Consider the following 13,753-nt stretch of genomic DNA (forward strand, 5'->3'; position numbering starts at 1 on the left):
TCAAATCTGAATGTTGTCACAGAAATACGTTGCCTATTCTACAGAAACACAGTAGAATATTGCTGGTATCGAGAGGTTGAGGTGAGGTGCCGCATTGGCTACGTAATTCAAGTACCATTACACCCGGTTATTAATAACAAATCACAGCTTCACTTCTGCCAGTACATCGTCTTCTACCTTCCAAACTTTACAGAAGCTCTCCTGCGAACCTGGCAGAAGTGAAGCTGTGAGGACGGGGCGTGAGTCGTGCGTGGGTAGCTCAGATGGTAGAGCACTTGCCTGCGAAAAGCAAAGGTCCCGAGTTCGAGTCTCGGCCCGGCACACACTTTTAATCTGCCAGGAAGTTTCATATCAGCGCACACTCCGCTGCAGAGTGAAAATCTCATTCTGGAAACAACCCCCAGGCTGTGGCTAAGCCATGTCACCCCAATATCCTTTCTTTCAAGAGTGCTAGTTCTGCAAGGTTCGCAGGAGAGCTTCTGTAAAGTTTGAAAGGTAGGAGACGATGTACTGGCAGAAGTGAAACTGTGAGGACGGGGCGTGAGTCGCGACTGGGTGGCTCAGATGGTAGAGCACTTGCCCCCGAAAGGCAAAGGTCCCGAGTTCGAGTCTAGGCCCGGCACACGGTTTTAATCTGCCAGGAAGTTTCTTTCACTCAAATCTATTACAACTGATACCTGATAAACATCGAAAAATACCGGTTGTTCACAACAAAAATGCCGGTATCTGTTTTAACCGGTGGTTTTTTTTTTGTTGTTTTTTTTGTTTTTTTTTTTTTTTTATCCCCACTGCGAAACACTAAACGTGGCAACGAGCACTGTGCCGGTGGCCTCGTTCTTTGCTCCTCTTCACTGCCAATCAGCCTTTTAGGTACCAACCTCTTCCGCCCCTTTTGCCTAGCACTGGCATCCCCGCGCAATAAACGTCTCCGAGAGCCCTAGCAGAGTGAGGACGCGCACTTTCGGGTCCTCAGGAAGAGAGACCGGCACGCAACACGACGCGACACGACCCGACGCGATGACAAGGATTGCCGGGGCGTGAGATACAGGACGCCCAGCAGGTGTTCCATTTCCCTCGCTGCTCGCTGGCCCGTTCTTTAATTAACGGCGCCGCGCGTTTTGGGAGACTCGCTTCTCCCACGGCAGCTGCAAGTGCTCCGCTATTAAGGGGCCCTTTTAATGAAGCCACAGCAGGCTGGCGCTCCAGTGGAAATGCCGCGCGACTGCGAAGCCAGCAGGTGAATGTGTAAGTGTGTGTGTGTGTGTGTGCGTGGGTGTTCTCGGCATGTGTCGTAATGGCGGTAGCGCTGTTTCCGCAGTGCCGCAACTTCATACTCCGCCCTGCTCTATGACGCAAAAGTACCTACCCTCTTCCGCATCATTATCCTACTAGCGGAGCTCGAGTTGAAACGGTTTTACTTGATTTCTGGAATGCAGTTCCGCACCATAGCCTGCCTTTTTTCATTAGTTTTCGGATCTCTTTGATGCGGTCCTCCACGACTGCCTCTCTTGTGGCAATCTCCTCAGAGTAGCATCTACACCAAACGTTCTCGATTCTTTGTTAGACGTACAATGAGGTGACGAAAGTCGTGCGATATCTACTTTTCCCCGTCATAGCGCAATAGCTCGACGTTCAAGGACTCAAGAAATCGCTGGAAGTCCCCTGCAGAAATACTCACCCATGTTGCCTCTATGTTGTTGTTGTGGTCTTCAGTCCTGAGACTGGTTTGATGCAGCTCTCCATGTTACTCTATCCTGTGCAAGCTTCTTCATCTCCCAGTACCTACTGCAGCCTACATCCTTCTGAATCTGCTTAGTGTATTCATCTATTGGTCTCCCTCTACGATTTTTACCCTCCACGCTGCCCTCCAATACTTAATTGGTGATCCCTCGATGTCTCAGAACATGTCCTACCAACCGATCCCTTCTTATAGTCAAGTTGTGCCACATGTTCCTCTTCTCCCCAATTCTATTCAATATCTCCTCATTAGTTATGTGATCTATCCGTCTGATCTTCAGCATTCTTCTGTAGCACCACATTTCGAAAGCTTCTATTCTCTTCTTGTCTAAACTATTTATCGTCCACGTTTCACTTCCATACATGGCTACACTCCATACAAGTACTTTCAGAAATGACTTCCTGACATTTAAATCTATACTCGATGTTAACAAATCTTTCTTCTTCAGTAACGGTTTTCTTGCCATTGCCGGTCTACATTTTATGTCCTCTCTACTTCGACCATCATCGGTTATTTTGCTACCCAAATAGCAAAACTCCTTTACTACTTTAAGTGTCTCATTTCCTAATCTAATTCCCCCAGCATCACCGGACTTAATTCGACTACATTCCATTATCCTCGTTTTGCTTTTGTTGATGTTCATCTTATATCCTCCTTTCAAGATACTGGCCATTGCGTTAAACTGCTCTTCCACGTCCTTTGCTGTCTCTGGCCGAATTACAATGTCATCCACGAACCTCAAAGTTTTTATTTCTTCTCCATGGATTTTAATACCAACTCCGAACTTTTCTTTTGTTTCCTTTATTGCTTGCTCAATATACAGATTGAATAGCACCGGGGATAGGCTACAACCCTGTCTCACTCCCTTCCCAACCACTGCTTCCCTTTCATACCCTTCGACTTTTATAACCGCCATCTGGTTTCTGTACAAATTATAAATAGCCTTGCGCTCCCTGTATTTTACCCCTGCCACCTTCAGAATTTGAAAGAGAGTATTCCAATCAACATTGTCAAAAGCTTTCTCTAAGTCTACAAATGCTAGAAACGTAGGTTTGCCTTTCCTTAATCTTTCTTCTAAGATAAGTCGTAGGGTCAGTATTGCCTCACGTGGTCCAACATTTCTACGGAATCCAAACTGATCTTCCCCGAGGTCGGCCTCTAGCCGACCATAATTGCGAAAGTGTTACCGGTGCACGGTGTTGCACCCGAAGTGACCTCTCGATTATATGTCACAGTGTTCCACGGCATTCTCGTTGGGTAATATGGTGGCCAAATCATTCGCTCGAACTGTCCAGAATGGTCTTCAAACCAGTGGTCAAGAACTGTGGCCCAGTGGCATGGCACATCGTCATTCCATTGTGCCTTGGAACATGAAGTCCATCAATGGCTGCAAATGGTCTCAAAGTAGCCGAACATAGTTATTTCCAGTCAATGACCGGTGCATTTGGATCAGAGGACCCAGTCCATTCCATGTAAACACAGCTCACACCATTATGGAGCCACCACCAGCTTCGAGAGTGCCATGTTGACAACTTGGGATCATGTCTTCGTGGAGTGTGCGCCACATTCGAACGCTATCATCAGCTCTTACCAACCGAAATCGAGACTCCTTTGACCAGGCTAAGGTTTTACAGTCGTCTAGGATCCAACCGATATGGTCACGAGCCCAGGACAGGCGCTGCAAACGATGTCTACATTTACATCTGCAGCCAAACTCCGCAATCCACCTGACGGTGTGTGGCGGAGGGTACTTTGCGTACCTCTATCGGTGCTCCCTTCTATTCCAGTCTCGTATTGTTCGGGGAAAGAAAGATCGTCGGTATGCCTCTGTGTGGGCTCTAATCTCTCTGATTTTATCCTCATGATCTCTTCGCGAGATATACGTAGGAGGCAGCAATATACTGCTTGACTCCTCCGTGAAGGTATGTTCTCGAAACTTCAGCAGAAGTCCGTACCGAGCTACTGAGCGTCTCTCCTGCAGAGTCTTCCACTGGAGTTTATCTACCATCTGCGTAACGCTTTCGCGATTACTAAATAATCCTGTAACGAAGCGTGCTGCTCTCCGTTGGATCTTCTCTATCTCGTCTATCAACCCTATCTGTTACGGATCCCACACTGGTGAGCAATATTCAAGCAGTGGGCGAACAAGTGTTCTGTAACCTACTTCCTTTGTTTTCGGGTTGCATTTCCTTAGGATTCTTCCAATGAATCTCAGTCTGGCATCTGCTTTACCGACGATCAACTTTATATGTTCATTCCATTTTAAATCACTCCTAATGGCCGGCCGAAGTGGCCGTGCGGTTAAAGGCGCTGCAGTCTGGAACCGCAAGACCGCTACGGTCGCAGGTTCGAATCCTGCCTCGGGCATGGATGTTTGTGATGTCCTTAGTTAGGTTTAACTAGTTCTAAGTTCTAGGGGACTAATGACCTCAGCAGTTGAGTCCCATAGTGCTCAGAGCCACCACTCCTAATGCGTACTCCCAGATAATTTATGGAATTAACTGCTTCCAGTTGCTGACCTGCTATATTGTAGCTAAATGATAAAGGATCTTTCTTTCTATGTATTCGCGGCACATAAAACTTGTCTACATTGCGATTCAATTGCCATTCCCTGCACCATGCGTCAGTTCGTTGCAGATCCTCCTGCATTTCAGTACAATTTTGCATTGTTACAACCTCTCGATATACTACAGCATCATCCGCAAAAAGCCTCGGTGAACTTCCGATGTTATCCACAAGGTCATTTACGTATATTGTGAATAGCAACGGTCCTACGACACTCCCCTGCGGCACACCTGAAATCACTCTTACTCCGGAAGACCTCTCGCCATTGAGAATGACATGCTGCGTTCTGTTATCTAGGAACTCTTCAATCCAATCATACAATTGGTCTGATAGTCCATATGCTCTCACTTTGTTCATTAAACGACTGTGGGGAACTGTGTCGAACGCCTTGCGGAAGTCAAGAAACACGGCATCTACCTGGGAACCCGTGTCAATGGCCCTCTGAGTCTCGTGGACGAATAGCGTCGTGCTGGTAGCAAAGGCACTCGTGTCTGGCCGTCTCCTGCCATAGCCTATTAACAACAAATTTCGCCGCACTGTAGTAACGGATACGTTCGTCGTACGTCCCACATTGATTTCTGCAGTTATTTGACGCAGTGTTGCTTGTCTGTTAGCAGTGACAACTCTACGCAAATGCTGCTGCTGTCGGTCGTTAAGTTAAGGTCGTCAGCCACTGCGTTCTCTGTGGTGAGAGGTAATGCCTGAAATTTGGTATTCTCTTCACACCCTTAGCCCTGTGGATCTCGGAATATTGAATTCACTAATGATTTCCAAAATGGAATGTTCCATGAATCTAGCTCCAACTTCCAGTTCGTGTTCAAAGTCTGCTAATTCCCGTCTTGCGGCCATAATGGCAACGGAAACCTTTTCACATAAACCACCTGAGTACAAGTGACAGCTCCGTCAATGCGCACTGCCCTTTTATACCTTGTGTACGCGATACTACGGCCATTTGTTTATGCGGATATCGCTATCCCATGACACCTTAGAGTACATTTTAGATTCCAGCCAGGAACACAAGCCTTCCTGTATCCTCTTGGTATACGTTTCTTTGCGATGGCACATACTAATCCCGTAAAGCTCTTATAATTTTGTATTTTAGATGGGATCCACTGTATATGATGTTCCAGTTCGCTAGTGAATTTTGACCAGTTGGCTTTGGTAAAGTTCCAGCGTGGCAATGGGACAGATCTGATGGCAGGCGTTTCCAGGTCGACTTTGACCAGTTCTGGTCTGTGCTGACTTCGTGGGAAGTTGTCTAGAATGTTCCTGCTGCACTTCAGAGGTCTTCCGGATGAGTTCTTTGAGACGAAATATAGATCCGGGTTATAGTCCTTCTTCCATCTAAGTGAATGGAAGGAACCGTTTACTTTGGCATAGTACAACAGAAAGAGGTCTTCAACATCGGCCCACTCTGACACGTCTTGGCCCTCTTTGTCGGTATAATCTTATCCCCAGTAGGTGCTCTTGCTGGTAAAATCTCCGAGGATTACAGCTGGATGTTGGATGTTCTGAATGGCCTCAGTAAAGATCCAAGGCTGTGATGGAGGCTTATAGATGTTTGTAATTTCAATGCCTGCAATCTTCATTTTGGAGACAAACATATTATTGTTCACATTTGCACTTATTGTTTCAGCTTCATCTGTATTGTTTTTTACATACATTGCAGTACCATAACTTCTGTTAATGGTTGCATTAAAAGCAAGCTATATCCTGTAATCTTGCATCTTGCATAATGCTGATTTTGATTTTCGCAGTGAGTCTCTTGCAGCACGACAACATCCACCCTGTGGTCGCACAGTAATTTTGTTAAATATTCAATTTTTGATCGGCTTACTCCTTCTATATTGAACTCTTAATGTATGGTCGAGGTCTAAAACGGTGCTCTGAGGAGGGCCATTTTGAGCTTGAGTCATGTTGCTATATCTTCAAGTTGCTGGAATATCCTGAGGGAAAACTTAGGGTCCAGCAGCCAACGTTGTTGCTTTATTGGCACCCCCCCCCCTCCCAGTGGTCACGTGTGGGGCACCTTGAGGTTAAACCCACGGAAGTGAAGCAACGACGACCTCCACTACAATAATGAAGAAGTGAAATGGAAAACTTGCCAACAGATTTTTTCTCTGTAGTTGAATGATCTGCGAACTCATGAAATAATGCACCGCAGAAATAATAAGACAACATGGATGAGAAACCATCATGGCAGAGTAGAATAAATAAATTCATTAAAACACATCACGTTACCAAGAACACATACAGCAAAAAATGTTTCTCAATAGCCACAGAGCTGAAACACTACAAAATAGTCGCATAGCCACATATAACATATGCTAGCGAAACTATATTAAAACAACCAACACTGTAGCAATAGACAGATAACTCAAACTAGAAAGAAAGATAAAAAAGAAAGATAAAAAATACAAAAAAGATGGAGTTTCGAGAATAGCTTCAAATGATACAGTTTTTAAAGAAATAGAACCAATGACAAGTACAATGAAAAAGAAACGGATCTCTTTCCTAAGCCATTTGATGAGGACAACAGAAAATATAATTAGCAGGAAAACAATTGAGACGTTATGGAATAGTAAGAGTGGCATTAGATGGATCGCAGAGATCAAGGAGAACATGATCAAATTACAGATTACGATGGAGGATTTGAAAGGTAAGACAGACGCACTCAAGATACTTCAAGACAAACATATCACACTACCAATAAAAACTACAAACAGAGAATGGGAAGGATGATCTCGGATGAGGAAAGAACGGCACGATGTGAAAGAATGAAAAAGTATTATGTCAACAAAAAACAGAAGAACCCAGTTCATAATACTGACTAAAGTGGTCCGATGTAGTCCATAAAATAAATGAATAAAATGCACCGTAGATTTCATGCCATGCTGTACGTTCCTTATTTCGATCCTTCTATTCCTCCGTCCGTATACACCAAATACACTGCCTTTTCTCCACCTCCGTTGCCTCCCTGTCGATTTTCTCCACGTCTAGAAGACGCATTGTGGTAGTCAAAAATGGTTCAAATGGCTCTGAGCACTATAGGACTTAACATCTGAGGTCATCAGTCCCCTAGAACTTAGAACTACTTAAACCTAACTAACCTAAGGACATCACACACATCCATGCCCGAGGCAGGATTCAAACCTGCGACCGTAGCAGTCGCGCGGTTCAGGACTGAAGCGCCTAGAGCCGCACGGCCACAAAGGCCGGCTGTGGTAGTCACTCTATGGTCCCACATACGTAGCGGAACACGCTGTCAACTGGCAGCTCCGTCTGGGTTTCTTTTCGCACGCCTGCCGCATCGCCCATGTGAATTGCCCTATTCTCGTGACCCATATAGCACTACGGCCGCCGCTGTGCGATTTCCGTCTCGCTATGAGCGGTGCGTCTGGCAGGCGGCGAAATTGCGCAGCTGCAGACGTTCCGCCTGCATCTACCCTATGCGCCATAGCGGCGCGTCTCTTTCCCATGCAGTTGATGTTTCGCAAATATTCCGCTTCTGTGGCCCCGGCCTTAGTGGTTTACATAATTTTAATATCCGCTGACACGGGTAAGGGACTTGCGGATGTGGTACGGATAGCATTTCTTTTATCCTTGCCCGCCTTGCCCGCCTCTGGTCGTTGGCGAAATATTGACGCAGAAAATTCTACGTAATATGGTGGTCCGTATTGATCAAGAGGCGATTAAGCTTTATCTCTAGCATGTACTTACGGCGATTCTGGGCGCCTGAAATTCGTACGGGTGCCGAGCCCGGCTGATCGCTAGCGGGCGCATTCCGCACGTGTTGCGGAGCTTGGCGACCGTCGGCACGTGGCCAGCACCTGCTGTCTTCCGCATGCCTGCTGCCATCACGCGCGCACCCAAGCGGACGTTTCGATAACCCCAGGGGGGGGGGGGGGGTCAGGCAAAAGCTTGGGCACGCGCTTGCTGTTCCCAGCGTAAGCGCGAGTTAAGGAAAGAGGGCTCAACACTTTCAGCAGCACTCACGTAAATCCGACGTGTAGCAGAGGACTCAGATGGAGCAGCAGGGTGGCATTTTGAAAGCAGTGCTGGCAGCCCTTAGGTATCTCTCTGTCCACACTTCTTTGCCGTTTTAAAATGGCGGAACGGGAAAATCCCAGGCCCCCACAACCGCACGAGTGGTCGACTGTGAAGAGCGGACAAATTGAATAGCTGCCCGGCGGCCATTAGAGTGGTAAACTGACGCGCGGATTTCGAATGTTTATACATCGCTTTTGGTTATAAAATGCCTTCCCTAGAGTTCGGTCACAAACATAATGCCCTATTTAAATACGTTACTACAATATAGTTTTTAATTTATGAACAAACATTTTCAACACACAGTCATCATTAGCACGTCTCAAAACGTCTGCAAACGTACTCGCTACACCGTACTCTGACGTGCACCAACACACCTCAGCATATGTGGACTGCTGCCAGCGCCACCATGCGACGACCGCAGGTCAAATGCAGCCCGAGGTGATTTAAACCCGCAAACTGCCCACCAAAGCGTACCTCCCTCCTTTCCTCCGGCCTTTTCCTGGGCTCCCTCTCCCCCCCTTCCATCCTCTTTTTTCCCCCTCCTACCCTCTCTCTGTCCCCCCTTCTCTCCCTCGAGTCCTTTTGCATTTCCCTCCTCTGCCTTTTCCCATTCCCTCTCGCATCTGCCCTGCCCCTCCCCCCCCCCCTTATGAGTCCTCTCCCTCCTTTGGTTCTCCCCCTTTCGCTTTGCCTCTCCTCCCTCCTTGTTTTCGCCCCTCATCTGTCCAGGTTCCCCCCCCCCCTCCCCCCACATCTGCCCTGGCTATGGTGTGTCATCTTTGTGCCGACATTTTAGTGCAGTGTTTACAGTGAGTGTTCAGTGTTGTGTGTCTTTTCCGAAGTGTTGCGAACAGACATCATACTGTCGCTGGGTGTGATTTTTATATGTCTTGCGAAACAAAAACCAGACTGTCGCCATGTTTTTTGTCTGTCTCCTATGTTACCTGTCTGCTTCCTGTGTATTTTATTAGCATTGCCAACCCTTTGCTTTATATTTTAACTTTCCACAATTTTCCGCCGTTTTACAATTCAAGTCACCGTTTTATCGCCTGCTTTTATTGTTTCCTATCTTCTCATTACGTTTTAAAAAGTCTGTAGGCTGCAGAGCAGCGTACTAAGCTGCTGCCAGCCCGCTCCCTTCGGGGGGGGGGGGGGGGAATCCAAATTCAATAAAGGAAAAAAAATACAAAGCGTTGTTTCACCATGTATCAGCTTATCCTTAATTTGTGAGCATGAGTGTAAATACTTTTACCTAGTCAGATGCCACTCAATATTCTTCTTATATGTGCCCCGTCAACTACCGTAGTACTTAGGTTCTAATAACTATAGTGTCAATTTTTCTTGTGGACCAATATTTTTCCCTTAAACTTTTTCTGAAAATCTTTGACACATTATTGTCGAGCCGTGGACTGCAGGATTCGTAACTCTGTGACTGCGTATTGCACTACGTTCCATCCCGAAAGCTTCGAAAAGGCCCTAGTTCCTGCAGAGGGCATCGTTTCTATTCTGAATTTTCGTACTTTTGTCCTCTCTTCTCGACTGATGCATTTTGGGTCCATGGATCTACGAATGTGTTTTCAGTCTACTACAACAGCTCCGCCGAGTACAACTGCATGTAGACTCAGCAAGCCTTCATGCATCTTCTTTGTCTACAGACAATCGATTAACTACTGTTGTGACTCTTGGGAAAGGAACACTCTAAAAGGAATTTGGGACGGACGTTGGAGGGTTATGCTGTAGCCAAGTTTATGTTCTACTTGGAATTTTCACCAAACTACACATGCCACTGTGTTGGAGCGACCCTTTACTACAGCTCAGTGAGAGACGAAAGACGAGGACTCTATTTGGGCAATGTTCTGCAAAGGTGAGCATCCGCCTTAGCTATGTGATAGCGCCGGAACCGTCGCCGCGCCTTGGAAACGGCGTAATGTCTACTTATAACCCCTCCCCCCCCCCCCCCCCCAGTTTCGCACCGAACTTAATTATTCGCATACGCTGAAGATGAAGTTATATTTAATTAATGTAGCATAATCAGTAATAGCTCCTTTGCATCAAATTCATTGTCGTGTCCTTCTGTTATTGGGAAATCTAAGGAAAACTAGTAAATCATGATATGTCCTTTCTCAAATACTGGATTTTATTAATTAAAACACCATTTTGTAAACGAACGTTTATAAACATTCACCAGAAATCAAATACTGTGTGGCGATTACATCTACATTCCACCACTAATCTTCGGCCTCGCTACCGAGCAACCGTCTCTAGCCTCTCGCACAACCGAATTCCACTCACAGGCTCTTTAACACTCGACTCCCGCTCACCCACCCGCACATTGTTGATTGCACTGCAGTCTTTGCTTTAGTTTATGATCGCTGCATAGAGTGTATGATCGATACTATGTAAGGGCACAGCTATGAAGGGTAGTCTACCCTCACACACTGAACAGTCTGAAACCAAATAAATCCAGAATGAGATTTTCACTCTGCAGCGGAGTGTGCGCTGATATGAAACTTCCTGGCAGATTAAAACTGTGTGCCGGACCGAGACTCGAACTCGGGACCTTTGCCTTTCGCGGGCAAGTGCTCTACCAACTGAGCTACCCAAGCACGACTCACGCCCCGTCCTCACAGCTTTACTTGTGCCAGTACCTCGTCTCCTACCTTCCTAACTTTACAGAAGCTCTCCTGCGATCCCTGCAGAACTAGCACTCCGGAAAGAAAGGATACTGCAGAGACAAATTCTATAGTAATTGCCAAAGCCATAGGATTTCCTCTTTCGCTCAGCAGTGCGAACTCTGCGGTTTAGTAGAAACCCTGACAATCACTGCAAGAAACGCACGAAAATTTAATTATAAATAAGAAGTGTATAGATGCAGAATCCAGACGGGGATAAAATACCCTCATCTCCACTCTACCCTCCTTCTGCTTCTCGCAACCCATCTCTCCTTACTTCCTCTTGCGGGCGCACATGTTTTCAACTGACGTTCAGTGTTTGTGCAGACTCCACGCAACACATTTCTCTCGATCATGTTTTCAGTCAGCGCTAACAGGTCAAAATATCCAGGTAATTCCGTTTCATTTACCATTTATGTGAAAGTGTTCAGGGCGAAGAGAGTTAACACGAATATTAATTGAAAAAAAGGAGGGAAGATTCGAGTTTAAAGCTTCGTCGACAACCAGGTCATGAGAGACGGAGCGCAAGCTTGGATTGTTTTAAGGATGGTAAAGGAAATCGACCGCGCCCTTTCAGAGGATCTATCCCGGCATTTGCCTGGAGCGATTTAGGGAAATCACGGGAAACCTAAGTCTGGATGGTCGGAAGCGGATTTGAACGATCGTACTCCCGAAGCACATCGACTGACTATAGCTGTCCGTAACAAAGATGCAAATTCTTACAATCGTTTTCATAAAAAAACACAGACTGTGTTTTACAGTGTAACATACATAATGGTCTTTTTTGTCATTCGTAATATGGCAAGGTTTTATCAAGGAGCGAGCAAAAATGGAACAATACGCGTATCATGAACAAAATCTTATCTGCATAGAAGGAACTCTGTTGGGTTTAAATAATTTTGTTATCCGATCGGTGTTCCGGCTTAGATCATTATGTAGGAATAAAACATCTTATTTACATCTATAACATAACACAGAGACCCAAACTCAAGGAATGAGTTGGGGAACAGATAAAGGAATCCTATATCGTCCTCCTGAGCTAGAACCTAGTAAAGGTCGTTTGCCATTTTCCTTCTCCTGCCCTGTGACGAAGTGTCTTGTGTGTATCTGTAGCGTATGGATGGCTCTGATTAGTCCTGATACAGTGCAGTGTTGGGTTTGTGGCGTCTACATCTACATCTTTACTCTGGAAGCCATCTTACAACGTTTGGTGGAGGGTACTTTGTGCACCGTGTCACTTCCCCCTTTTCCTGTTCCAGTCGCGCATGATCCTCGAGAAGAACGATTGCTGATCAGACTCTGTGTAAGCTCTGATCTCTCTAATTTTATCTTGCTGCTCTTTCCTCGGGGTATACGGAGGAGGACAAGGGAGATGTCCTTGAGGGCAATATTATGGAAATTGAAGAGGACGTAGATGAAAGTGAAATGGGAGATATGATACTACGTGAAGAATTTGATAGAGCACCGAAAGACCTAAGTCTAAACAAGGCCCCGGGAGTAGACAACATTCCATGAGAACTACTGATAACCTTGTGAGGGCCAATCATGACAAAACTGTTCCATCTGGTGAGCAAGATGTATGAGACAGGCGAAATACCCGCAGACTTCAAGAAAAATACAATAATTCCAATTCCAAAGAAAGCAGGTGTTTACCGGTGTGAAAATTATCGAACTATCAGTTTAGTAAGTCACGGTTGCAAAATACTAACACGAATTCTTTACAGACGAATGGAAAAACTGATAGAAGCCGACCTCGGGGAAGACTAGTTTGGGTTCTGTAGAAATGTTGGAACACGCGAAAAATACTGACCCTACGACTTATCGTCCAATATAGGTTAAGGAAAGGCAAACCTACGTGTATAGCATTTATAGACATAGAGAAAGCTTTTGACAATGTTGGCTGGAATACTCTCTTTCAAAATCTGAAGGTGCCAGGGGTAAAATACAGGGAGCGAAAGACTATTTACCAGATGGGCGTTATGAAAGTCGAGGGGCACGAAAGGGGAAGCGGTGGTTGAGAAGGGAGTGAGACTGGGTTGTAGCCTGTCCCCGATGTTGTTCAACCTGTATATTGAGCAAGCAGTAAAGGAAACAGATTAAACATTTGGAGTAGGAATTAAAATTCGTGGAGACGAAAGAAAAACTTTCAGATGTGTCGACGACATTGTAATTCTGTCAGAGACAGCAAAGGACGTGGAAGAAAAACTGAACGGAATAGATGGTGTCTTGAAAGGAGGATATAAGATGAACATCAACAAAAGCAAAACGAGGATAATGGAACAGAGTGAAATTAGATTACTAAGTCAGACACTTAGAGCAGTAAATGAGTTTCGCTATTTGGGAAGCAAAGTAACTGATGATCATCGAAGTAGGAAGGATATAAAATGTAGACTGACTATGGCAAGGAAATCGTTTCTGAAGAAGAGAAATTTATTAACATCGAGTATAGATTTAAGTGTCAGGAAGACCTTTCTGAAAAGTATTTGTATGAAGTGTAGCCATGTATAGAAGTGATACATGGACGGTAACTACACTACTGGCCATTAAAGTTACTACACCACGAAGATGACGTGTTACAGAGGCGAAATTTAACCGACAGGAAGAAGATGCTGTGATATTAGCTTTTCAGAGCATTCACTCAAGGGTGGCGCCGGTGGCGACACCTACAACGTGCTGACATGAGGAAAGTTTCCAACCGATTTCTCATACACAAACAGCAGTTGACCTG

General features: G+C 45.6%; 1 non-coding gene across 1 annotated transcript; it reads left to right on the top strand.

The window, feature by feature from the left end:
- The first annotated feature begins 247 nt into the window (after positions 1-247).
- On the top strand, positions 248-322 carry Trnar-gcg. Its single transcript has one exon. It is a non-coding gene; the product is annotated as a tRNA-Arg (tRNA).
- The last annotated feature ends 13,431 nt before the right edge of the window (positions 323-13,753 follow it).

Source organism: Schistocerca piceifrons, chromosome 2 (genome assembly GCF_021461385.2).
Source record: "Schistocerca piceifrons isolate TAMUIC-IGC-003096 chromosome 2, iqSchPice1.1, whole genome shotgun sequence".
Classification (NCBI taxonomy): Eukaryota; Metazoa; Arthropoda; class Insecta; order Orthoptera; family Acrididae; genus Schistocerca; species Schistocerca piceifrons.